We start from the raw sequence: 25,966 nt of genomic DNA, 5'->3' as shown, positions 1-25,966 counted from the left end.
ACTCCTTTTTCATTTCTACCTCTGAGGAAAAACTTGCCTGGTAGCAATGTAAGGTAAACCAGGAATGACAGCTTGAAACAAGAGGATTGCCACTTTTCATCAGAAGTCTGCTAAGTTCCCAGCTAGAAAATCTTAACAGCTAGAAAATTATCCTTGGAGAGGTGTTTCACCATGAACACACATGAAAGATTTGTATTAGGAAGCATTTAGTGAGTTTGGTTTTTTTTAATGCATATCATTTGTTTAAGTGATATCCACAGACTCAATGTACATCTTAAGAAACCTTATTTGTCTCATCTGTCTTTGGAGCAATTTTATTAAGTGAGCTGCCCAGACATTTTTAAAGAGGAGAGTTTCTAGATGAAACCTCAAGTGAACTGCTCCCATTATGGTTCAGTAAATGGCTTCCCAGATTTTTTTTCCATTGAGAAGAAACCTCATTCCCTCTTTTGGAGCCTATTGCATAGTCTGTCTGCAAACGTTTTTTCCTTTACCTACCATTCAAGAGCTTATTCTTCAGGTATAGGTTTTAAGCCAAGTAACTCTTCATTAACATTAATGAGAGATACATAGATAATTTTCCTGGACAACTATTTGAGAAAGAGTTTTCCTGTTTTCAAGGGGATGTAGAGAAAATATTGTGGCCTTACCCTACTAAAAGGAAAATGCTGTAGGCATGCATGATACAGTGAGAGAAAAAAAAAAACCCACCAAGCAAAATAAACAACCAAAACAAACAAACAAAGTCAGATCTTAAACAGCGTTTTGTCAGTAGGCAAAGGTAATTAGGTTCCTTGGAGGGCCACATGTCTGAGTAATTTTCTTAGTAAAGGGAATATTCTCTCTCATATATTCAGTATTTTCAGATTTCTAACACAAAGTTTTGGGCCTATTAAATCAGACACAAACTTCTATGTATTTCTTGCAAAACTGACACCTTCACATGATTCATGACTCAAAAGAATCTGCTTTGATAAAAACTAAAACCTTGTTCCACCAGATAAATTCTGATATTAACCATATGCTACATGAACTTCCCCCACATCATCATCCTTAATCTCAGCAAAGGTGAAACCCAAAATACAGAGCTTACTGTATCACAGAAGATGAGGAATCCATTAAATACTACAGAGGGGTGCATGTAGTATATTATTTGAGGAAGCACATTTTAAAAAAAAAAAAAGCAAGAAAAAAAAATCTTGATTTTTCCTCTTAGTTTCATTTGAATAATCAAGCTCTAAATTGGAGCACTTAAATGGAAGTCAAGGAACTTCGAGTGTGATGGAGGAAGTGGTAATCAGTTTGAAAAGATGTTGAATCTGTGATGAGAGTTGAATATGTCAGATTAAGTTATGTCCTAGAAAGGGAGGTTCCCTGAACAACTGCTAGTCACTTTAAATTATTCTGCATTTCAAACAGGAAATCATCCAATTAGACTAACAGCTGCAAAGATTGGAATAAGCCTTGCATATTAGAAAATTAAAGAAAATGCAGCTGAGTACTATGTAAAGCAGCTAAGGTAAGTCATTTCCCTTCTCCTTTTCTCCAATAAAACTTAATTTCAAGGACTTTTAGGATAAGGCAATGCCTGCAAATTTGTTACATGTGATTTAAACAGGAAAAAATCACTTACCAAGAACTGTGTTGGATAATTTTAACTGACACTTCATATGGATGTTCTATTGGTCCTAAACTATCCATTGTTTCTTTCAAGGTGAGTGGAGATTTCTGCATTTCTTCTTTTCCCAGGTCAGTTCCAAATATCATCACAATTATTTAAAAAAATTAATGAAGATGCATATCATATCATATCATATCATATCATATCATATCATATCATATATCATATATCATATATCATATATCATATATCATAGTATACCATATTATATCACATCGCATCACATTATACTATGCTATGCTATGCTATGCTATACTATAAACTCTCTATTTAAGAGTCACAATTTGAAACTTTCTTCTAGAAGACACTCTGAGATTGTAAAATACAAAATATAAGTGAAAAAAGAAAAGATAGTTGAGGGCAGGAAAAACAGTAACTCAGAAGAAGGTAGAAATAAAATTTTATGTAATGAAAAAACCCAACCTCAACAACAAACAGAATTCTGATGCCAGAGAAAATAGGATGATAAAAGAAAATAATATTGAAAATACAGTGTACTATTTATACAGTGTCCTATTAAAACACCTTGTGCATTCTACTGTATCTGAGAAAAGAAATAAAATCAATATACTTTTTACCTAGACACCCTCCATGTAGTTTCAGGATCAGAAGATGTAATCCAGACTGTATGTCAAAATTTTTACCATTTAATAACTAGACTAATATTAGTCACCAGTCTCTAAAAAGACAAAATGGATGAAGTGATGAAGTGTCAACCACAAATTAAATTATAAACTTATTTCTATTTTATTTTTGTGAGGAAATTTGTTTTAAGCCAAGAAAAATATTCACATGGTAAAGCTATATATTTCCATAATGATTTTTTTAGACACCTACAGATGCCCTCCTAGTGCTTTTGGCAGTGGACATCCCATAACTGACCTTCCAGAGACATGCTTCATTTCTGAAGAGGTTGTTCCTTAAAGAACCTCAGGTTAGACAAGGGCTTTGATTTTTATTTTTTTTTAACTCACCATGCATTTAATGTCAGGGCATATTCTCATGCTACATACATAATTCCACCTACAGGCTTTACTCCTAAGTGTTTTGCCTGGGGTCTCTGTCCTTTTAATACACACACAACATCTTGTAACTTACCACAAGTGTTCATTGAAATCACAACTGCACATCTAGCAGGCAGAGATATAGCCTTTAGTGCTGTAATTCTTCTCAGCTTACTTTAAAAAGCTTCATTCCCCTGATGCCTTTTAAATGAGCCTCAAACCATAATCAGGAAAAAATCTAATAATTTTCCTTAATATGTAATTTGAAATTGCTTTCTTTAGAAAGTCTTTAACTCGTGTTCAAGCTTTGAAAGTCTTGATAGGATCAAAGACAAATTCATCAGGAAGAATATATAGAGGAAAGTGACTAATTTATGGTACCAGTATATATTCACCTCACATCAAGATTTAGTCAGCTCTAGAAAGATTAGATCTGAATTGCTTCTGAAAGGATTTTTTAGTTAAAATGTATAATTTCAGTAAGAAAGAGGAATTAAAGAAAATCCAGGAGACACTCTCTTGCTTGCTGATAGACAAAGGATTCAAAGACTAAGCTGCCCCTAAGGAGTGAATTTTCCTAGCCCTAAAGATGTAATCACTCCAAAAAAAAATAAATCTCTACATCAGAAATGTGTGCAAAGAGTATCATTTAATTTTAAAAATGGATTAAAGAGTGTGTTTAAATGGTTGATGGAATCAAAAACTGAAATACGTTCAAATTAAAGGTTTGACTTGAAAGCCTTATGCTTTTAGGTTACACAGAAGACACTTGTCCTTGGGAAAATTAAAAATTTCCATTAAAATGTTAGGTTTAATATTAATCAGTGTAGTAGAGTAATTATCTACATATTGGGATCAAAGACTAGCATAGCACTGCATTAACACAGACTGACAAATGCATGGCAATCACTCTGACCACTGCTGAAATATAAAAGTATGTGATAAAAAAAGGAATGTCTTTAATACTACAAAACACTGCGGAATTATTGTGGTCATATGGTCTCAGTCAAAAACACGAAAAAGGACATCGGCACACAGCTGTCAGCGTGCAGCTGCTCAGTGCACACAGCACCGAACAGGCGTTTGAAGTGTTTTCAGCCTGCGCAGTAAGTCCAGCGCTCGGCCTGGACGCTGGCATACGAAACAGGCAGAGCGCAGAGCTGTCCAGGTGCCTACGGCAGAGCTCTTCTCAACCAGAAATGAAATAAACAGGTTTCGAATCACTCCCATGGAGTGATTGCGCCAGGAGACGTGTAAACACCAGACTGTACTTACCTACTACCTTGTTTTATACCTGTGGTCAGTGTATCCTTCCAAGGGAAAATCCAGATGAGGAATTATGGAACAGCATTTTTCACCTCCTGTCAAAGACTGTTTCTTGTCTTACTTAAAAAGGGTCACTTGATTTGACTGTAGCACACTTAATGTATGAGACCTGGTGTAATCCTCATATAAGGCCCATTGAAAATCTGCTGTAAATTCTCTTTTTTTTTTTTTTTTTTTTTAAAGCTTCTCATGCTTGGATTTGAAGGGACTAGTTACCTGGCTGAGTCTTTTTCTTGTGGTCACTAAGTACGGATTTGATCCAGCAATCCAGCAATGATAATATATATGGTCAGTGCATCCTGGTGTGGTGGCTTTTTGTTGTATACTCGGAGATTTCAGACTGTTTCATAGATTGTTTCATCTAAGCATCTAGTTTTAAACTCTTTCTTTTGAGCAAATGAAGAGTAACTGCAATCATCTAATCTAATTTTGCACATACCAGGACCCAAGACTAATACAGATGAGCTCCTGATTCCTGTCTAGTCGTAGCATTTGAAAATAACAAGCATTTTAGAAACATGGCTAGCCCATCTCCAAAATTGTTCGCTATAATGACTGTTGCATTGTTTCATAAATTAAACAGCTGTCTGGTATGAACTTTAGTCTTGAAAAAATAAGATGTTAATGTAATGAATATTACTCTTCACGTGGTTTTGAGAAATAGGTCTTGCCAAACTAACTTCACTTTACTTTTAGGAGAATATGAGTTTATTTGACGGATGCACAAGTACTAACGCAATAAATTTCTGCAATGCAGGACTTGATGCCACACACCTTAGGGTTAAGAAACTTGAGTAACATAAAATTAGTGCGGTGCATACCAGATGGATTAAACACTGGTTAAACAGTAGACTTCTATAAAAGATTATAAATAACAAATCGTGATCAATTAGGTGAACTTCTGTGGAGATCCTATGAGGAAAAAAGTATTTGGAATATAATTTAAAGCTTATGTCAGCTCTTGTTGAAAAAGCAAATTCATTGTCAATTAAAAAAATTCCTTTTTTACCATTCACCATCAAAGAGGAGTGTTTGGCTATAAGACAGACAGACAGATGTGGAAAAAGCTCAACTTTTCAAAAATCTGATTTACTTGATATGAATATATACATGTACATATAAATTTTCAAGTTTTGATATGGCCAAATGTTGGAATATCTCTCATAGCTGCAGACAGAAAACTTTCATAGGAAAGCAGTGACGCTGGAAAAGACTTAAAAATACTAGTGGATGATCTTCTGAATATGAGCTTCCACTCTGGTGCCACAACCTAAAGTGTTAATGTGATCCTTGCATGTATTAATTCTGTTACTACTGGTGGCCAAGGGAATTCCTCATACTGAAGAGTTTGGTGGAAAACTGGAGGATTCAGAGGAGTGCAAAAAAGCTTATCAAAGGGTTGAACAAAGCCTTAGAATGAGAAACCTGAAGAGATCAACCGATTAGTTCAAGAACACAAATGGGTAATTAGATCACAATCTGTAGGGAAAAGTCACATGATAGTGGACTTTTCAGTCTAGCAGAAAATATTGGTCGAATCACTGAGTGTCAAAGCTGAAGATCGACAAATTTAGATTAAAGTTCAAGGATATCACTAGAATGAACAACTCATGGTTTCGGATGGAATATATGTACAGATAGTCATTATATGAAAATCATCATAAATAATCCACAAGGCTTTAGGCAACTGTGTATTTTAAGGAAGTCGTAAGTGTTCTTAAGTAGTTCCCAATAATTATTCACATTTTTCTCTTTAGTTTCTATTACCAGCTGACTAAGCCCATAATTATCTGTATGCTTGTGAAACTAGCTCCTGGTATGCACCACAGAACGTGTGTTATTGGTTTCCATATAAGTGTAATCAAATCATGATCACTTGCAGTAATCATCATTAATTTTTAGGTTTGAATTAGTTCTTCAGTACCTCTAAAAAAAAATAAAATAAAGAGAACTAACCCAGACTTCATTCACTTGGAATGATATGTTTTAAATGTTAGAGGAATGCTGTATTTTAAAGGTTAGAATACTGTCACTTATAATTTACAGAATTTATTTTACTGTTAATATTGACAGAAAAAAAACCTCCGGTATGAATTTTTTTCAGTTTAAAGTCCCTATGTTTTTAATGTGGGATTTTTTTTCTTTTAAATCATATTTTCTAGACATGCTTGACCTTTTATCTCATTCTCTCTGTTCTGCTTTGACTTACTTCAACTGACAGCAGAGAGTACCTCATCTTCTTTTTTATTACTTAGAAGAGTAGACTCAAGGCCAGCAAGATCATTCATTTCCAACTTGTCCCGGGTTCGGAACAAAGGTAACAACACATTGACTCTCTTTTCCCCTCTTGTACATTTGACCGTTATTAAATGGATCTAAACCTAATCATTTTAACATTCTAACTACAGAAATCTTCCCATCAGGTTTCAGAAATAGCAGCTAAATTTTTGTGTGTACATCAGCAATTCCAGCTTATTACCACTGATTCTGAAATTGGTGTATAAGCAAATAATTTTTTTTCCATTTTTATTGCTGAAGATATCCTTTTACTGACATCTTTCTTTTCTGCTGAATTAAAAATTTTTGTGTTCCTTTTTTCTGTACGTAAACATATTTTTTAATAAAAACTATATGAGAAAATTACTTTAGTAAAATGGAACTAATATAATTTACGTTTATGCTGGGTTTGGTTGGGATAGAGTTAATTTTCTTCATAGTAGCTGGTGTGGGGCTGTGTTTTGGATTTGTGCTGAAAATAGGGTTGATAACACAGAGATGTTTTTGTTATTGCTAAGCAGTGCTTACACAGAGCCAAGGCCTTTTCTGCTCCTCACCCCACCCCACCAGCCAGTAGGCTGGGGGTGCTCAAGGGATTGGGAGGGGACAGAGCCAGGACAGCTGACCCCAACTGACCAAAGGGGTATTGCATACTGTATGATGTATCAGATGCATCAGAGAGGCTGAGAGAGAGATAGACTGGTGGAGCCAAGCTCTGCCCTCCCTGAGACAGAAACAGGGACAGCTAACAGACCAAAGCCAAAGCGAAGGGGACCCTGTATCCTCCCCTTGCCAGGCAGAAGGCAGCAGCCTCAAAGAGGGGAGTGAATGGAAACAAGTCCACACTTGGCGTGGCAGGCGAACCTTCTCCTCCTCACCCACCTCGCCTTCCCACGTACCCCCGTGCAACAGGTACGAGGCTCTGGCTGTGGAAGGCCAATTGAGCAAGGATATGGATGACAGTTAAACTACTCCAGAGATAGCACCTAGGCCCAAAAGACCCATGCCTCAGGTTGTGACCACCCCAACAAAGAAGAAAAGAGAGTTATAGTTGTAGGGGACTCCCTTCTGAAGGGTACAGAGGGCCTGATATGCAGGGCAGACCCTCCTTTCAGAGAAGTCTGCTGCCTCCCCGGGGCCCGTGTCAAGGACATCGCTAGGAAACTCCCCAGCCTGGTACAGCCCTCTGACTGTTACCCACTGCTGCTCCTCCATGTGGGTGGGGATGAAGCAGAGACACGTACCACGAAAGCGATCAAAAGGGACTTCAGGCTCTTAAGGACAGTCGCTGAAGGATTCAGAAGCACAGGTAATATTCTCCTCCCTCCTTCCAGTTGAGGGCAGCAATGTTGGGAGGAACAGGCACACGCAGTCCATAAATGCATGGCTCCATGGCTGGTGTCAACACCACAACTTTGGGTTCTTTGACAATGGGGTGGCCTACACAGCACCAGGCCTGATGAACCCTGATGGGATTCATCTCACAGGGCAAAGAGGATCTTTGCCCAGGAACTAGCGGGGCTCATCAACAGAGCTTTAAACTAGGCTCGAAGGGGGAGGGGGATAACATCAGGCTTGCCAGCGACATGTTGTGGGATGATGTGCTCAAGTTGGAGGGATGGGGCACTCATGAGGGCCCTCAGCCTACTGCTCAGAGATGTGCTGGACACACTACAGCATGCTTGAAGCCTAGAGGAGATGAGCCAGGGACTCCAGATGCAACAGGAACCAGCAGGGTAACACTGGGAAGATACATCAAAAGAATTCCAGCCACCCCAGTCAATAAGTCAGCTTCAACGAGGGCACAACTGAAATGCGTCTACCTGAATGCACAGAGCATGGGGAATAAACAAGAAGAGCTGGAGACATGTGTGCGCCTGCAAGTCTATGACCTTACTGGCATTACAGAGACGTGGTGGGATAGCTCCTATGACTGGAGTGTTGGGATGGAAGAGTACAGGCTCTTTAGGAAGGACAGGCAGAGGAGATGAGGAGGGGGCATCGCCCTCTACGTCAATGACCAGCTGGAGTGCATGGAGCTCCACCTGGAGATGGATGAGGAGCCAACTGAGAGCCTATGGGTCAGGAATAAAGGGAGGGCTGGGGCAGGGGACATCATAATGGGGGTCTGCTACAGGCCACCTGACCAGGGCGAACGAGCAGATGAAGCCCTCTATTGGCAGATAGGAGCAGCCTGACGTTCACAAGCCCTGGTCCTTATGGGGGACTTCAACTACCCCGACATCTGTTAGAGGGAGAACGCAGCAGAGCGCAAGCAATCCAGGAAGTTCCTGCAATGTGTTGATGACAACTTTCTCCTCCAAGTGATAGAGGAGCCCACAGGGAGAGGTGCCATGCTGGACCTTATTCTCACCAATAAGAAGGGCCTGGTAGGGGATGTCAAGCTCAAGGGCAGCCTGGGCTGCAGTGACCATGAAATGGTGGAATTCAAGATCCTCAGGGCAGTGAGGAGGGCACACAGCAAGCTCACTACCCTGGCCTTCAGGAGAGCAGACCTTGGCCTCTTCAGGGATCTGCTTGGTAGAATACCATGGGACAAAGCCCTAGAGGGAAGATGGGCCCAAGACAGCTGGCTAATATTCAAGGGTCACCTCCTCCAAGCTCAGGAGCGATGCGCCCCGACAAAGAGGAAGTCAAGCAAAACCACCAAGAGGCACCCGTGGATGTCAGGGACAACAGGAAAAGCTTCTATAGGTATGACAGTGAGAAAAGGAGGACGAGGGAAAATGTGGGTCCCCTCCAGAATGAAATGGGTGAACTGGTTACCCAGGATATGGAGAAGGCTGAGGTAATCAATGACTTCTTTGCCTCAGTCTTCACTGGCAACTGCTTCAGCCACACTGCCCAGGTCACAGAAGGCAGGGACTGGGAGAATGCAGAACCGCCCACTGTAGGAGAAGATCAGGTTCAAGAATATCTAAGGAACCTGAAGATGCACAAGTCCATGGGACCTGATGAGTTGCATGCACGGGTCTTGAGGGAACTGGCGGATGAAGTGGCCAGGCCACTTGCCACCATATTTGAGAAGTCCTGGCATTCCGGCGAAGTTCCCACCAACTGGAAAAGGAGAAACATAACGCCCATGAGACTATGCTCAGGCACATGGAAAACACTGAGGTGATTGGTGACAGCCAACATGGCTTCACTAGGGGCAAATTGTGCCTGACAAATTTGGTGGCCTTCTACGATGGGGTTACAGCATCCGTGGATAAGGGAAGGGCAACTGCTGTCATCTACCTGGACTTGTGCAAGGCATTTGACACTGTCCCACATGACATCCTTGTGTCTAAATTGGAGAGACGTGGATTCGATGGATGGACCACTCGGTGGATAAGAAATTGGCTGGATGACTGCACTCAAAGAGTTGTGGTCAATGGCTCAATGTCCAAGTGGAGAACGGTGACGAGTGGCGTTCCTCAGGGACCGTACTGGGACCGGCACTGTTTAACATCTTTGTCAGCAACATGGACAGTGGGATCGAGTGCACCCTCAGCAAGTTTGCCAACAATACCAAGCTGTGTGGTGTGGTTGACACCAAGCTGGAGGGAAGGGATGCCATCCAGAGGGACTTTCACAGGCTTGAGAGGTGGGCCCGTGCGAATCACATGAAGTTCAACAAGGCCAAGTGCAAGGTCCTGCACGTGGGTTGGCGCAATCCCAAGCACGAGTATAGGCTGGGTGAGGAATGGATTGAAAGCAGCCCCGAGGAGAAGGACTTGGGGGTATTGATTGATGAGAAGCTCAACATGAGCCGGCAGTGTGTGCTGGCAGCCCAGAAAGCCAACCATGTCCTGGGCTGCATCAAAAGAGATGTGACCAGCAGATCCAGGGAGGTGATCCTGTCCCTCTACTCTGCTCTTGTGGGACCCCACCTGGAGTACTGCGTCCAGCTCTGGGGGCCCCACTACAAAAAAGACATGGAGCTGTTGGAGTGAGTCCAGAGGAGGGCCACAAAGCTGATCAGAGGGCTGGAGCACCTCTCCTATGAGGACAGGCTGAGAGAGTTGGGGTTGTTCAGCCTGGAGAAGAGAAGGCTTTGGGGAGACCTTAGAGCAGCCTTCAGGCGTCTACAGAAAAGCTGGAGAGGGACTGTTTACAAGGGCCCTGTGTTGGTTTTGCGTGGCAAGGTTTTGGTAGCGGGGGGGGCTACAGGGGTGGCTTCTGTGAGAAGCTGCTAGAAGCTTCCCCTGTGTCTGACAGAGCCAATGCCAGCCGGCTCCAAGATGGACCCGCCGCTGGCCAAGGCCAAGCCAATCAGCGCCTCTGTGATAACATATTTAAGAAAGAGAAAAAACAGTTAGAGAGCGCTTTTGCAGCCAGAGAGAGGAGTGGGAAGATATAAGAACATCTGCAGACACCAAGGTCAGTGCAGAAGGAGGGGGAGGAGGTGCTCCAGGCGCCGGAGCAGAGATTCCCTTGCAGCCCGTGGTGAAGACCATGGTGAGGCAGGCTGTCCCCCTGCAGCCCATGGAGGGAGGATGAGGGGGTGTAGCGATTCCACCTGCAGCCCGTGGAGGACCCCACGCCGGAGCAGGTGGAGGCACCTGAAGGAGGCTGTGGCCCCGTGGGAAGCCCACACTGGAGCAAGCTCCTGGCAGGACCTGTGGATCCGTGGAGAGAGGAGCCCACGCCAGAGCAGGTTTGCTGACAGGACTTGTGACCCCGTGGGGGACCCACGCTGGAGCAGTTTGCTCCTGAAGGTCTGGACCCCGTGGAGGAGACTCACGTTGGAGAAGGCCGTGAAGGACTGTCTCCCGTGAGGAGGACTCCATGCTGGAGCAGGGGAACGATGAGAGGAGTCCTCCCCCTGAGGATGAAGAAGCGGCAGAAACACCGTGTGATGAACTGACCGTAACCCCCATTCCCCGTCCCCCTGTGCCGCTGAGGGGGGTGGAGGTTGAAGCCGGGAGTGAAGTTGAGCCCGGGAAGATGGGAGGGGTGGGGGGAGGTGTTTTTAAGATTTGGTTTTATTTCTCATTCCTCTACTCTGTTTTGCTTAGTAATAAATCAGATGAATTCCCTCTCTAAGTTCAGTCTGTTTTGCTCGTGATGATAATTAGAGAATGATCTCTCCCTGTCCTTATCTCGACCCGTAAGTTTTTTTTTTTTTCATTGTACCTTTTCTCCCCTGTCTAATGAAAGAGGGGAGTGATAGAGCGGCTCTGGTGGGCACCTGGCCCTCAGCCAGGGTCAACCCACCACAGACCTGTAGTGACAGGATGAGGGGTAAAACTTAAAGGGGGGATTTAAACTTAAAGAGGGGTAGATTTAGATTAGATATTAGGAAAAAATTATTTACTGTGAGGGTGATGAAACACTAGAACAGGTTGCCCAGAGAAGCTGTGGATGTCCCCTCCCTGGAAGTGTCCAAGGCCAGGTTAGATGGGGCTTTGGGCAACCTGGTCTAGTGGAGGGTGTCCCTGCCCATGGCAGGGGTGTTGGAACTAGATGATCTTTTAAGTAACTTCCAACCCAAACCATTCTATGATTCTATGATTCTATGATTACCTGTATTACAATATTTCTTGGTAACATAATATTTACAGATCTACATTGTTTTCTTTCACCTCAGATACATTTAGGGAAAATTTTAGTCACTGTTAAACTTTATGTTTTTTTTCTTAAATAATTTGGAAAGAAAAAATCATTTAATTTAATCCAAAGTTACTATTTATAATTGGTTCTCACATTTCAATCAAAATGGACAAATCCTGAAACTACATGCTAAAATGAAAAGCTTTAAAATGCTGATTTAAAAGATCAAAATCAAAATGTGAGCTTTTCAAAACAATCTCTATTAAAAAGTCATTTCAACTAACAGTGAAATTTCAGTGACCTCAACACTGCACTTTTGAGTGAATTAACTATTCATTTCATTATTCATCTTTGTTTCTTGAGCCTATCTGGATAGATTGCTCATTCCTCTTCCATGAAAAATAATGAATTACTCATTTTTCTTGGCTGATGTTGCAATACATCTTTCCCTGAAAAGATTGTAGGACTGGCAGGAATAAAAAAGGGAAAGATTAACTGTCTTGAAGCTATACATTAATACTTGGGGTGCATGAAAAGAAAAATTAATGTTTCCCTCTTCCCTGTGGGTCTTAAAGTGGTTAGTATTAGACAAGGTTGCTCATAGCAGTAATAACTTCCCCCCCCCCCGTTGTAAATTATTTCTGTTTTGAAGGGGAACACGCAAGGCACAGAACCTAGCTGTTTGACAAGACATGATCTTGCACAGAGGTTATTTTCACTGAGTCAACTCAGTGAAACTGTGAAACTAGGAAACTATCCTGCAGAATTGTCATTCCTTTTTTTCCCCTCATCTTAGCAGTCACTTGTGTTCTTTTCCACACTGACCAACAATGTGAGTTTAGTGCTTTTGTTTCCCAGCAAATATTATGTTCTTGGTATTTTCTATCCAGACTACGTCTGGATTTCTCAAATGTTATTGAAGGTAAAGTATAAAATTTCATCTACAAGACTAAAAGAAAATAATTTCGTATCTCACAGTAAGACATTAGGGGAAGATGCAATTTCCACAGTTCTGTGGCTGTGAGAAAGGTTAACACTCACAGCTAGAGCAAGTCAAATGCCCGTTTACACTGTCTGATCATCTGGACCAGAGCCACTGACGCACAGCTCACCAGAAGTTCTGAGAGCATTCCACATGGATGTGTGAAAAAGGTTTTCACACTACCTAAGTCTTTATTAGCTTACTCTCCATTTCATTACTAATAAACAAAGCATTTGCCTTCCAAAAGCACACTTCAACTGACCCAGTATGTATTCTGATTATGAATGAGTAGCATGCAGATATATTTGCATATATAGTTTAGTGGTACTTTGGCAATATTGAATATAAATGATTCTTTACATAATTACAGCATCCATGATTGTACTCCCTCATTGTGGAAGAGAACTTTTGGATTTTCTTAAAAACATAATTCATTTCTTTTGGCACTGAAAAGCTGGGTAGTCAAGTAGCACATTGTCTGTATTGTAGATGTTACGCAATCAATGGTATGGGGAAAAAACCCCACATCTCAGTTGACGAAAACAAACTTTAACTGTCATTTTCTACTTTCAGTTAAGGTAGTGGGAAACTTGTAAATTAAGAAGTGGTCAAATTCTCCCTGACAGAATTACATGATTGAAAAATCTTTGCTTTACTCATTTTCTAAGTCTTCTAAAAAACATTTTTTCCCTTTTTTGTTTTTTAAAAAAACAGGGGAAAATAAACTGTTTAAAAAAACCTGAAGCTGAAACATTTAATTAAATGAAAATGAACTAAGACTTTTCACAGTTCTGTCACTTGCTTTTTGCACTCCTTTGCTCTTTCTTCATTAGGTTATGTTTTGCATATTAAAATTATGTCAACATACTGCAGTTAAACAATACAATTTATACTATTAACATTCAAGGTCTCTTCAGATCTGGACCCCTTTGTAATCTACTAAATTTGCTCCAAAGAATTTAAAAGCTACAAGGAAAAGGTGTTATTTGTCTTTCATAGAGATAGGATACATTATTACAGAGATTAAGATCCAGAGAGAATGCTTTGGCTCAGTAAATAGGATGAGGGTAAAATGTAAGAACTTAAATTCAACATAGCAATTCATAAAATTTCTCTGCTTTGAATGAAGCGTTATGGCAGCGATTTCTGAATTCTGTCCAGCTTCCTGCTCTGGACCTTAAGGTGTCTCCTGACCATGTTCTTCCTGTTACCAACCAATTAACAATAGAAATACATAGCAGAAGTATTACAAATGCCTAGTGAGAAAATGAAAGGGAAAAAAAAAAAAAAAAGAAACCAGTATTGAGAGAATGATTGAGAAGCTGCATCTGCCCCCTCGCAGACCAGCAGCACAACTACAGGGCCATAGAACCTTCCTCCTGATCCCTCTTTTTCAGACTCCAATTATGTGCTCATGTCCTCAGAGTAGCACGGCTACCAGAGACTGAATGTTGCCATCCCATATGGTGCTCTATGGCTGGCCTGGTGTTACCATGCTCCGTTGGTATTTTGCAGGCTCTGTTAGGAATTGAACTTAAGATCAAAGAATTCCCACATTGCTTTTTCTGTCATATTTAAAAAAGATTATGTATTGACATTTGCATCCTTAGAAGAGTTTTACAAACTTGGAATCATGGCTAGACAGACATCTAAGTGTCACCTTAGGGCAGGGTTTTTGAAAAACAGAATAGTCTCTCCACTGATTTTATGTGTCTTGGGAAGCATATTTAAGTTGAAAGAATATAGACTTGCATACCTTTACTCAGTGTTGCAATTACATTACACAAGGAAGCCACTTGATTTTACTAGATATTTTCCAAAATCTATGGGACACTGTGTAAAAATTACACTTAAAACATTAGGTTCAATCATAAAATGAGAAAAATTGCGATTATACTTTCCCCAAAGACTATAAATCTATTCTTCTATCACACATTGCAAGAATGGACATTAACAAGGAATTCAGAGAATCTTTTCTAGTACTTCAATATCTTCTCCTCCCATAGTAATTTTCCACTGTTTATTTACAGTGTTATTTTGAATTTTATTTGCGTGTCTTGTATTTCTCTCTTGATCTTTGAATACTAATTTTCTATGGTTTGGTACATACACAGAGTAATAGTATTTCTTTAACATTATTTACTGTGGTGGGTTGACCCTGGCTGAGGGCCAGGTGCCCACCAGAGCCGCTCTATCACTCCCCTCTTTCATTAGACAGGGGAGAAAAGGTACAATGAAAAAAAAAAAAACTTACGGGTCGAGATAAGGACAGGGAGAGATCATTCTCTAATTATCATCACGAGCAAAACAGACTGAACTTAGAGAGGGAATTCATCTGATTTATTACTAAGCAAAACAGAGTAGAGGAATGAGAAATAAAACCAAATCTTAAAAACACCTCCCCCCACCCCTCCCATCTTCCCGGGCTCAACTTCACTCCCGGCTTCAACCTCCACCCCCCCCCAGCGGCACAGGGGGACGGGGAGTGGGGGTTACGGTCAGTTCATCACGCGGTGTTTCTGCCGCTTCTTCATCCTCAGGGGGAGGACTCATTGTTCCCCCGCTCCAGCGTGGGGTCCCTCTCACGGGAGACAGTCCTTCACGGCCTTCTCCAACGTGAGTCTCCTCCATGGGGTGCAGACCTTCAGGAGCAAACTGCTCCAGCGTGGGTCCCCCACAGGGTCACAAGTCCTGTCAGCAAACCTGCTCTGGCGTGGGCTCCTCTCTCCACGGATCCACAGGTCCTGCCAGGAGCTTGCTCCAGCACGGGCTTCCCACGGGGCCACAGCCTCCTTCAGGTGCCTCCACCTGCTCCGGCGTGGGGTCCTCCACGGGCTGCAGGTGGAATCGCTACACCCCCTCATCCTCCCTCCATGGGCTGCAGGGGGACAGCCTGCTTCACCATGGTCTTCACCACAGGCTGCAGGGGAATCTTGCTCCGGCGTCTGGAGCACCTCCTGCCCCGCCTTCTGCACTGACCTTGGTGTCTGCAGATGTTCTTACATCTTCTCATTCCTCTCTCTGGCTGCAAAAGCGCTCTCTAACTGTTTTTTCTCTTTCTTAAATATGTTATCACAGAGGCGCTGATTGGCTTGGCCTTGGCCAGCGGCGGGTCCATCTTGGAGCCGGCTGGCATTGGCTCTGTCAGACACAGGGGAAGCTTCTAGCAGCTTCTCACAGAAGCCACCCCTGTAGCCCCCCCCGCTACCAAAACCTTGCCACGCAAAACCAACACATTTACATAATTGCTTACATAATAAATATATAAATAAAGAGATGCAAAAATCACAGGATTGAAACAAAAGGTGAAATACACCATCTTGTCAGCAGAATGGTAGGTGACTTTTTTCACTTTAATGCTTTTGCTCAGGGACAGCAACACTTGTCTATGACACCTGCGTAAGGGAATCTGAATTTAAAGGGCTCGAGTTGGTGGGCTATGAGCTGCTTTAAGATGAATCATTTTGCATCTTTCTGGCTGATACTGCTTCCTCTTTAATATTTTCATTAATTCAGCAAAGGAAAGAATGAGTGTAACCAAGTTGTTATGACATTCTTATGAAAGGTCAGTCTTCTGCATCTATAACATAGCTAGTTGAAAGCTAATTTGGTGACAACAATGTTAACAGCAATTCTGTTTGAAGCATCAATAGCATCCAATTGAAAGCCAATTGAAAATTGAAGGCCAATGGCATCCTGGCTTGTATCAGAACTAGTGTGGCCAGCAGGACGAGGGAAGTGATCGTCCCCCTGTACTTGGCATTGGTGAGGCCACACCTCAGGTACTGTGTTCAGTTTTGGGTCTCTCACTACAAGAAGGACATTGAGGTGCTGGAGCATGTCCAAAGAAGGGCAACGGAGCTGGTGAAGGGTCTGGAGCACAAGTCTTGTGAGGAGCAGCTGAGGGAACTGGGGTTGTTTAGCCTGGAGAAAAGGAGGCTGAGGGGAGACCTTATCGCTCTCTACAACTACCTGAAAGGAGGTTGTAGCCAGGTGGGAGGTTGTAGCAGGGTGGGTGTCGGTCTCTTTTCCCAAGTAGCAAGTGATAGGAAACAGCCTCAAGTTGTGCCAGGGGAGGTTTAGATTGGATATTAGGGAAAATTTCTTCACTGAAAGGGCTATCAATCATTCCAACAGCTTCCCAGTGAAGTGGTTGAGTCACCATCCCTGGAGGTATTTAAGAGACGTGTAAACGTAGCACTTTTAGAGACATGGTTTAATGGGACTTGGCAGTGTTAGGTTTATGGTTGGACTTGATGATCTTAAAGGTCTTTTCCAACCTAGATGATTCTGTGATTCTATGATCAATGTTCTTGGTCCCAGCACATGGCTAAATTATTGGGATATCATTTTATTTGATCCCTTGCATTATATGGAGAAAAAAAAGCATTTATAGAGAAACAGCAGATACAAAATTCAATGCCAAACCACCATATATAAAATGCTTCAGATATCCCATACTCCAGAATACATGAGGAAACTTTTTAATATGAAAATATGCTTAGTGTCATGAATCTGTGCTGCATGTTTCCCATGTTTGTTTCCGGTAATGTGGAGTAACCTTAACTGCACTCCCTTAGCACCATGATCTTATCAAAACCAAATGTGTATGTGGTAACTGTTATATCTATTGGCCATAAGAGAGAGGAACTAAGCATGACTGGTGGAAGGAAGACATGAATGTTTTCCTGGAAAATAGTGATCACATTGACCAAAACAAGATAAAGAAGTAAATAACAGTACTTGGAGATTAGTAACCAAAAGTAAAGATGTGACTCTGTGTGTGTGCATGTGTGTGTGTCATGTTATTATTTGTGGTTGTTAATTAAGTAGTGATAGTTTATATTTTTTACTAATTTCAGTTAAATTTTGTTAAATTTAGTTAGTAAAATAAGTATTATAAGTATTTAAATTAAGTAAGAGCTTGTCTGTTTCCCTGGCGTAACCACATCCAAGCTAATCAATCAACTTTCACAGAATACTGCAATGAAATTTGATGGGAGGTATGTGGGCAGAAGTCATTGGATTTATCAAGAACTGTGAATCAATCCCTGTGTTTGAGCACCAACCTCCTGGTTGACAAATTGCTGGAGGAGAGATAACATATGAAATCCTAAATCCATTTTAAATACTCTCTTGTAGTGGTTATTTTAATCAATATCTTTGATTATTTCTCTTAACCAATCTTTCATCTTATTTATTGCAGTCAATCTCATAGTTAAATAATTTCTCTTAGTTTTACATTTACTTTAGAATTTTTTTTAATACCATTGCACGTCAGATCTCATTATGCAAAAAGATACCCAGCTCAGTGATACTGGTCTGCTAAATAAATTCATCATTGCTCTTCTATAAGAAATTAAATTTCTTAAATCTCTTGCTTTACAGATGGGATGAAGAAAAATGATACAAACAGTCTGACACTTGCACGTTTTTTAAATCCATATGTAACTTAAGATGTCAGTCTTGAAAATTCTGGCTATTGCCACTACTGAAAATGCTAGAAAAGGTGAATGGGAAGGAAGAGGTGGAAAGCTTACACAGTCCATATAGGTGTGTTTCAGTAGGGCAACAATTTGACCTGACCTTACTGTGTATTGATACAAAGCAAGAGTAAAAAACTGTCTTCTGATTCATTCAGATTTGTTAATCTTAAAACACTTGGAGAAATGATGGCAAAAAAATATGAGATTTTAGCAAGAGTCGACATTGGCGTCGCAAGGCGTGAGGAGATGACAGGTTAACATCCTTCTAAATGTACATTACCATATGCTCAAGTGGAGTTTTGTAGAGCTTTGTCTTCTTAGAGTCTTATGTTCAAATAATTCAGTTGGATGAAGTTCTGCCTGCTTACATTATGTATCTGACTGACTCATAACTGGTGCTTATATTAGATGATTGCAGAATGAGGAAATCATGGCCTAATTTCAAGTAAAAGTCAGAGAAAGTTCTTTGAGAAAATGAATGCTAGTCTCTTTTAAAAATGCGTTATGCCTTCTATCTCATTTGGATGTGAATGGTCATTTTATAACCAGGTGGCTTCAGCACTGTAACATCGATATCATAAAAATAAGGAATTGAAGTCTTGTGACAACAGCGTTTCTTAGAGGGAATTTCTGATTTTAGTCTTTAACAAGTTTATAATTTTATCTCTTAAATCTAGGTATTTGCCCTTATAAAAAGTGGTACTGATTGAAGGCACTAGAAAGCAGTAATTTGAATGCAACAGTGTTATTTCAACCACTAAGACCTCTCCTTTTGTTACCAATTCTTCACAGATATTTCCATGACTGCAATACTGTACATAGCAGACGTCAGGCTCCTCTTTTCACCGAATTCAGTGCTGAAAAGCCAGCTGATCTCAACAGCATGAGATTAGGCATCATTTTTCTCAGACAAATTGAGGTATTCTGCATAGCTGAAAAGTCAGTCTCCTATTCTCATGTTTAAGAATTTTTTAATTACTATAGCAGTGCAAACAAAGTTTTGTATGTTAAGGTCTGTCTATCCATATCTATACACGTATTTCTTTAAATTGGTATGGCACTGTTTCATTTCTGCTTCAGGCTTCAAGATTTATTGCTTTGATTTAGTTGAAAGCTGTTTTTATCGCACTATGGTGAAACCTGAAAAGCATGTCTTTTCACATTGTGCTGTCTCATTTTGGCTTTTTCTTACATCGTTAGTTGAACTGATGCACCTCTGTATACAAGAAAGCATCAGCTCATCAAGTGTGTGTTTTTACTAAAAGCAAATTTGTGTTCTAAGTGGCTAAACTGTAGGTGCTGTAGGTGTTCACAAGCAAACAGCTAATTTCCCTGTAGTCTTACTTAGTGGTATCTAAAGGACTAAAATTTGACTATCTAGGATTCTAGAAACTCAGAATACCATCAATGTCTATGATAGGTATTAAACACGACAGCTAAACATGATCAAAAATCTGCTCAGGCTTCCAAGTAATTGAAAATTAAAATACCTAAAATTTATTGAAGATACTGGTCAAAAATTGCTTTTACGAATCCAGGATTTAAAGCTTGAGTCACTAAAATCTTTGCAGTTCACCTTGTTGGAGCCAGAATGCCTCCACTGTTATTCACACATATTGTAAGCTACTATGTCTCTTCTTTCACGTGTCAAAATCTCAGAATTGTGAAACACACCCCATCTTTTTTAACTTTCTGATGCTTTTGTAAGCATATGTTCCTATTTATTTCATCTGTATTAGCATGTATTCAAAGATTTCTTTCACTTCCTATCTTTAGCACTGGTGGAGTTCACAGTCCTGAGGCATATGGGACAGGCAAAGAGTAAAGTCAGGGCCCTGAATTTTAGGAAAGCAAAATTCCAGCTGTTCAAGGAGTGTCATTAGGACCCTCTGGGAAACTGCCCTCACAGACAAGGAGCAGAACAGAGCTGGCAGATGTTTAAGCACGCTTTCATAAAGTGCAAGAGCTTTTGATCCCCTGGTGCAAAAAATCAGGAGAGGATGAGTGGAGACATGCCAGTCAAACTAAAGGGCATGAAGGAAAAGCATAGGCAGTGGAAGGAGGGACAAGTATTCTGGGAAGAGTACAGGGACGCTGCCCGGTTGTGTGGGGAAGGGGTCAGGAAGTTAAGGTGAGGTTGAAACTTAACCTGGCAAGGGACACAAAGAATAATAAGAAGGGCTTCTGTAGGTACATCAGGCAAGACTTGCCCTCAGTGAAGCCATGCTGGCTGTCTTGAATCACCTCCTTGCCCTCCATGTGCCTTAGCGTAGCTTCTAGGAGGATCTGTTCCATGATCTTTCCAGGCACAGAGGTGAGGCTGACAGGTCATTCCCGGGGTCCTACTTTCTACCCTCTTTAAAAATGGGTGCAATGTTTCTCTTTTTTCCAGTCACCAGGGACTTCACCTGACTACCATGACTTTTCACTCATTCATCAATGACATAGACAGCAGAATTGAATGTACCCTCAGCAAATTTGCAGGTGACACCAAGCTGAGTGGTGCCGTTGACATGCCCCAGGGACCAGGATGGCATTCAGAGGGAGCTGGACAAGCTCAAGAAGTGGGCCCATGTGAATCTCATGAAGTTCATCACATTCATCTATCTAGTTTGCTCTCTCATTAAGCATAATCACTAGCAGAGCACTGATGGCAGTAGAGCATTTTCTCCACATGTCAAGGCCAAGTGCAAAGTCCTGCACATAGATCAGGGCAACTATCAATACAGGCTGGGGGATGAAGGGATTGAAAGCAGCCTTGAGAAGAAGGACTTGGTGGTACTGGTGGATGAAAAGCTGGACATGAGCCAGCGATGTTCCCTCACAGCCAAGAAGGTCAACTGTATCCTCAACTGCTTCGAAAGAGGCATGGCCAGCAGGTTAAGAGAGGTGTTCCTCCCCCTCTACTCCACTGTCATGAGACCTCCACCTGGAGTACTGTGTTCAGCTCTGGAAAGACATCGAGCTGTTGGAGTGAGTCCAGAGGAGGGCCACAAAAATGATCAGAGGGCTGGAGCACCTCTCCAATGAAGACAGGCTGAGACAGTCGGGGTTGTTCAGCTAGAAGAGAAGCCTTTGGGGAGACCTCATTGCAGCCTTTCAGTACTTAAAAGGTCCTTAAAAGAAAGATGGAGACAAACTTTTTAGTAGGCCCTGTTGTGATAGGACAAGGGGTAATGGTTTTAAATTAAAAGGGTGTAGATTCAAACTAGATATAAAAAAGAATTGTTTTATGATGAGGGTGGTGAAACACTGGAACAGGTTGCCCAGAGAGGTGGCAGATGCCCCATCACTCATATCATTCAAGGTTGGATGTGGCTTTGAGCAACCTGATTTAATTGAAGATGTCTCTGCTTATTGCAAAAGCACTGGACTAGATGACTGTTAAAGGTCCCTTCCAACCCAAACTATTCTATGATTCTATGATTTACCTGAATACTTTGAAGTATTGGTGGTTTTTATTAATACTTAGAGACATAGTATATATTTTAAAACTTCCTACCCTCAAATATGACAGTGCTTCAAGACCCTATCAAATCTTTTGAAAAAGGACTTTATTGTAGTTCAAAGCATATTAGCCATTAAGTATAAATGCAGTGAACTGAAAAAAACAATAAACTGAACAAATATTTTCAATTAACTTGCAATATCATTATGTAGAAGGGCTTAGGAAAATCCCATCCTGCTGAAAAAGTCTGTTAGAATTAAATTCTTTCTGTATTTTTTTCCACCAGCATTATAATTCCTGTCTTGAAGTGTCATTATCATTGATGCCAAGTTATTATAGTTCAGGAGTAATGTTTCTACAGATATCTCTCCATTCAGTTTTAATGTTATGAGAATTCTTGGTACTGTCACAACTTATATCAACATTAGGAAGGTTCAATGAGCTCTATAGAAATCTATTATTGAAGTGTATTTCGCAGGTGAATAGTGTGAAGTTTGGATCTTGACTGGCTGAGTTGCATTTTGGTTATCCATAAATAAAGCAGATCTGAACTCAGCTGTAATCAGCATTCACTATCTTACACATTTGTTATTGCTAATGACTCGCCATGTCCAACTAAATGAAAATATAAGCAAGCTAAAATGATCCTTTCTTGCACTATTTTATCTGTAAAATATTTTGTAGATGAAGATTCATTCCCAGCTAACCACACACCAACAAAACCCAAAACCTGTTCATTGACTTTCATATGCTCCTTTACGAAAAAAGTAAGAAATAAACATCACAATGATCAGAATGATCATGATGATTATGATGAATAACCAACAATACTGTCGATTCCTGTAAACACATTTTCAGATTTATTTGCATATTTCATACCTGCTATTTAAACACTTCACTCTACTGCACAAAGATTGGTATAAGGACACTTCAAATTCTTACCTCCCTGCAATATAGTAGGAAATACTTGAGGAATTCTATTGGAAACCATCTGGCAGCAAATAAGTAGGAAAAATTAAAAAGCCTATTTTCAGTCCTGAGTCCCCTTTTAGTGTATGCTGTCTGTTCATGTTGTCGTTCACCCAGCTGCCAAGTGGAACAAAATGTGCTGCTGCTATTCTGGGGTTACAAACAGCATATTTATGAGGACAGATAACATAATTCAAGATTCTCCAGCTGAAGTTTTTTTAAAACTTTAAGGCACATAACATTGTAACCTTGTAATAATCTCACATATTTTGGTCAAAAAAGTATTAAACATTGTCAGGAAATACTAAGTATTCCTGTTTCTGCCCATAATTATGGACAGTTAAAAGGAAACTTAAAACATTTAAAAGGTAGTCTGTCTATGCTAGTAAACAAAGTGGGCTGGGACCACTCTGAAGGCAAGTGGCACACCATAGCACCAGCCTGCATGATTAAACTCCCTCCTGTCCTCCAAGTAAGATGGCCTTGTGTTTACTGCCCATCAGGAGCAGACCTTGGCCAGTCCTACCCAGAGTGGTGTCTTGGCTTTGTCTGTACAGTGCTAGGTGGCCTGGGCTGAAACCATACCAACAAGTTGATACAACAGTGTAGCTAATCATAGAGCTTGGTTTGCTGTAGTTTTCAAACGTAAGCATGGGCTGTGAGTCCACTTGAGTTCCTGAGAGCCCACAGAAGGAAAAAAACCCTAACATGCACCACCTGGCATGAAGCCTGCTCAGATCCGTAAGGCTTGTCTGAACTAGCTAAACCGCTTCCAGACTCAAGTGCTGTTCCTGTACGAGTCAAGTAAACATTTGCAGGTATTGGAACTCGATCATCCACCCTGTGAAACTGTTAGCATGGTCCCTGGCAGGCTTTTTTTGATATAGGCCAGACTCTTCCACAGAATCACAGAATGATTCTCAGGCACCGTGCAAGAGGCTAGCATGGGTAAAGGATCATCTCAACAGGCGGGATGTTAAGAGGAGTTTAATGCTGTTGGTACAGGGTGTTCTGTTCCAATTGACCTCAACACTCGATCAAACCTGCATACAACTAACTGGTTTAGATAGGACCAGGTTGTCCTTAGAAATAATCACTTACAGAATCTTAGAATAATTTAAATCATAAAGGACTTCTGTAGATCACCATTTCAATTTTCCTTGGAGTAGATCCATTTGCATCAGGTTCCTTGGGGACTTGTTTAGTTCAAGTTTTTAATGTCTCCAGAGATGGAAATATACCTATACTGCTAAATAAAAGAGGGCCAGTGACTGAATTGGAATATTAGACCCTCGTCACTCAGATGATTGAACTGTTAGCTCACTCTCTGGTTTTGGATGATCCAGCGTTTATGCTTCAGGACAAATATCCTACTTATTATGGGCTCAAGATAGGCAACACACTTGGCCATTGCAATTATCAGTCCCCAGCTGTCTTTCTTTAGCAGCATAGACATAGTCAATATGGTCACATTTGCCCAGCATATTGCCCAGTCTAGTCAGTCTTCCAGACCTGCCCACAGAGCCCACTGCGATTTCTCTGCATCTCTGGTGTTACAAAACTGCAACCTCAATAAATCACCAGTGAATTAGTAATGGAGCTGATTGTGTTTATTTATTCATTTCAGTTTAATATAATAAAGACATTATACAAGGCTCTAGGTGGTCCAATATTTAATTATACAATAAGTGTGACTAAATTATACCTCATCAGCATTTAAATCAGTTGCCAAAGCAGGCAAACACCTACTCCCTCTGTGCACCTCCTAACCACATTCAGCTTTCTCCAGAGTACAAATGTAGGTGTTGCAGAGTGAAGAAAATCTGAGCATCTAGGAAATGCTTCAGGCAATGTTCAGCTGGGTGCATGCTTTTCCTTTACAAGGAGTGGGAAACAGCTTGAGCATTGCTGCCACACACATCAATGGCAGCAAGAGTGCCATAGTCTCTCAAGTGGATTGATCTTAAGCCATGTAATGTTTTATAGGCCGTAAGTAGCACCTTAAATTTCAGTATGTCATCTAATGCATCCGATTTCCACAGATACCCCACTGTGCAAGAATCTTCAAATCCTGAATAATTTCAATGTCTCTCATGCAGAGGATATTATGCAACTCTGTTATGAAATGACCAAAGTAGGCCTAATAGAGGAATGATTGGCCTCTGAAATTAAAAGTCAGAAGATAAAAACTATGCAAAAGAAAATGATTTCATGGAAATTAAACTTGTAAGGGACAAATGATATTTTAATAAGATCCCAGGTTTGGCTGTGGCTGAGTTCTCTGTCATTTGACTTTGTCCTCTACACAATTCCAGTTTCAAAATGGAAGCATCAGACTATGTGATACTACATTTGCTTAAATATTAAACCACTTAGAGCCTTACATAGTGTGTACATTTGATATTTTAATTGTCTGATATTGTCTATAGCTGCTCCTGTCTTCAGCTACCTAACGAGAACTGGATTCTTCTTATATGTGTACGGTAAGAGGCAAAGAGGCAGTAGACAAAAGTTGCAAAAGTGAAAATTTCAAGAAGATACTAGGAGAAAATTTCTCACAATTATAGTAGTCAAATACTGGAGCAACTTGCACAGAGAATCTGTGAATTTTCTTATAGATATTCAAAACTCAATTGAACATTTCCCTGAGGAACCTGGTCTCATATGACCCTGCTTTGGGAAAGATCAAGTGACCTCTAGAGGTCCATTCCAGCCTAAATTAGTCTATGATTCTGTGATTTAATTATTCTTTTATTTTTATATGATATGGTTTATTAGTTATATGATATATGCAGAAATTAGTTATAAGTGCAAAATCATGATAAATCAATAGGATATTATGAACCAGCAAAAAGTTCATAATTGTTACTTGTAAAACTTTCAAATAATTTCAAAATATGATGGAGTCACAGGTAGCCATGGACACTGGACTATTAGACTCATTTGGCAGTATGGCATTGTGAATGATATGAAAGGACATAAATCTAGAAGTAAAGAATGTAAGTCTCATAGATAAAGGAGGGTTGTGCTCTGGAATTCAGTGACTCTGGAAAGGTGATAACCATTTGGTGATAACCAAATATGTGGTAAATAATAAGGTAGTAAGAAGACCATGGTGAGGCAAGCTGTCCCCCTGCAGACCATGGAGGTCCATGGTGAAGCAGATATTCACCTGCAGGCTGTGGAGGACCCCACACTGGAGCAGGTAGATGCCTGAAGGAGGCTGTGACCCCACGG

This window comes from Balearica regulorum, chromosome 1 (assembly GCF_011004875.1).
Source record: "Balearica regulorum gibbericeps isolate bBalReg1 chromosome 1, bBalReg1.pri, whole genome shotgun sequence".
Classification (NCBI taxonomy): domain Eukaryota; kingdom Metazoa; phylum Chordata; class Aves; order Gruiformes; family Gruidae; genus Balearica; species Balearica regulorum.
Note: the sequence above shows the minus strand (reverse complement) of the source record.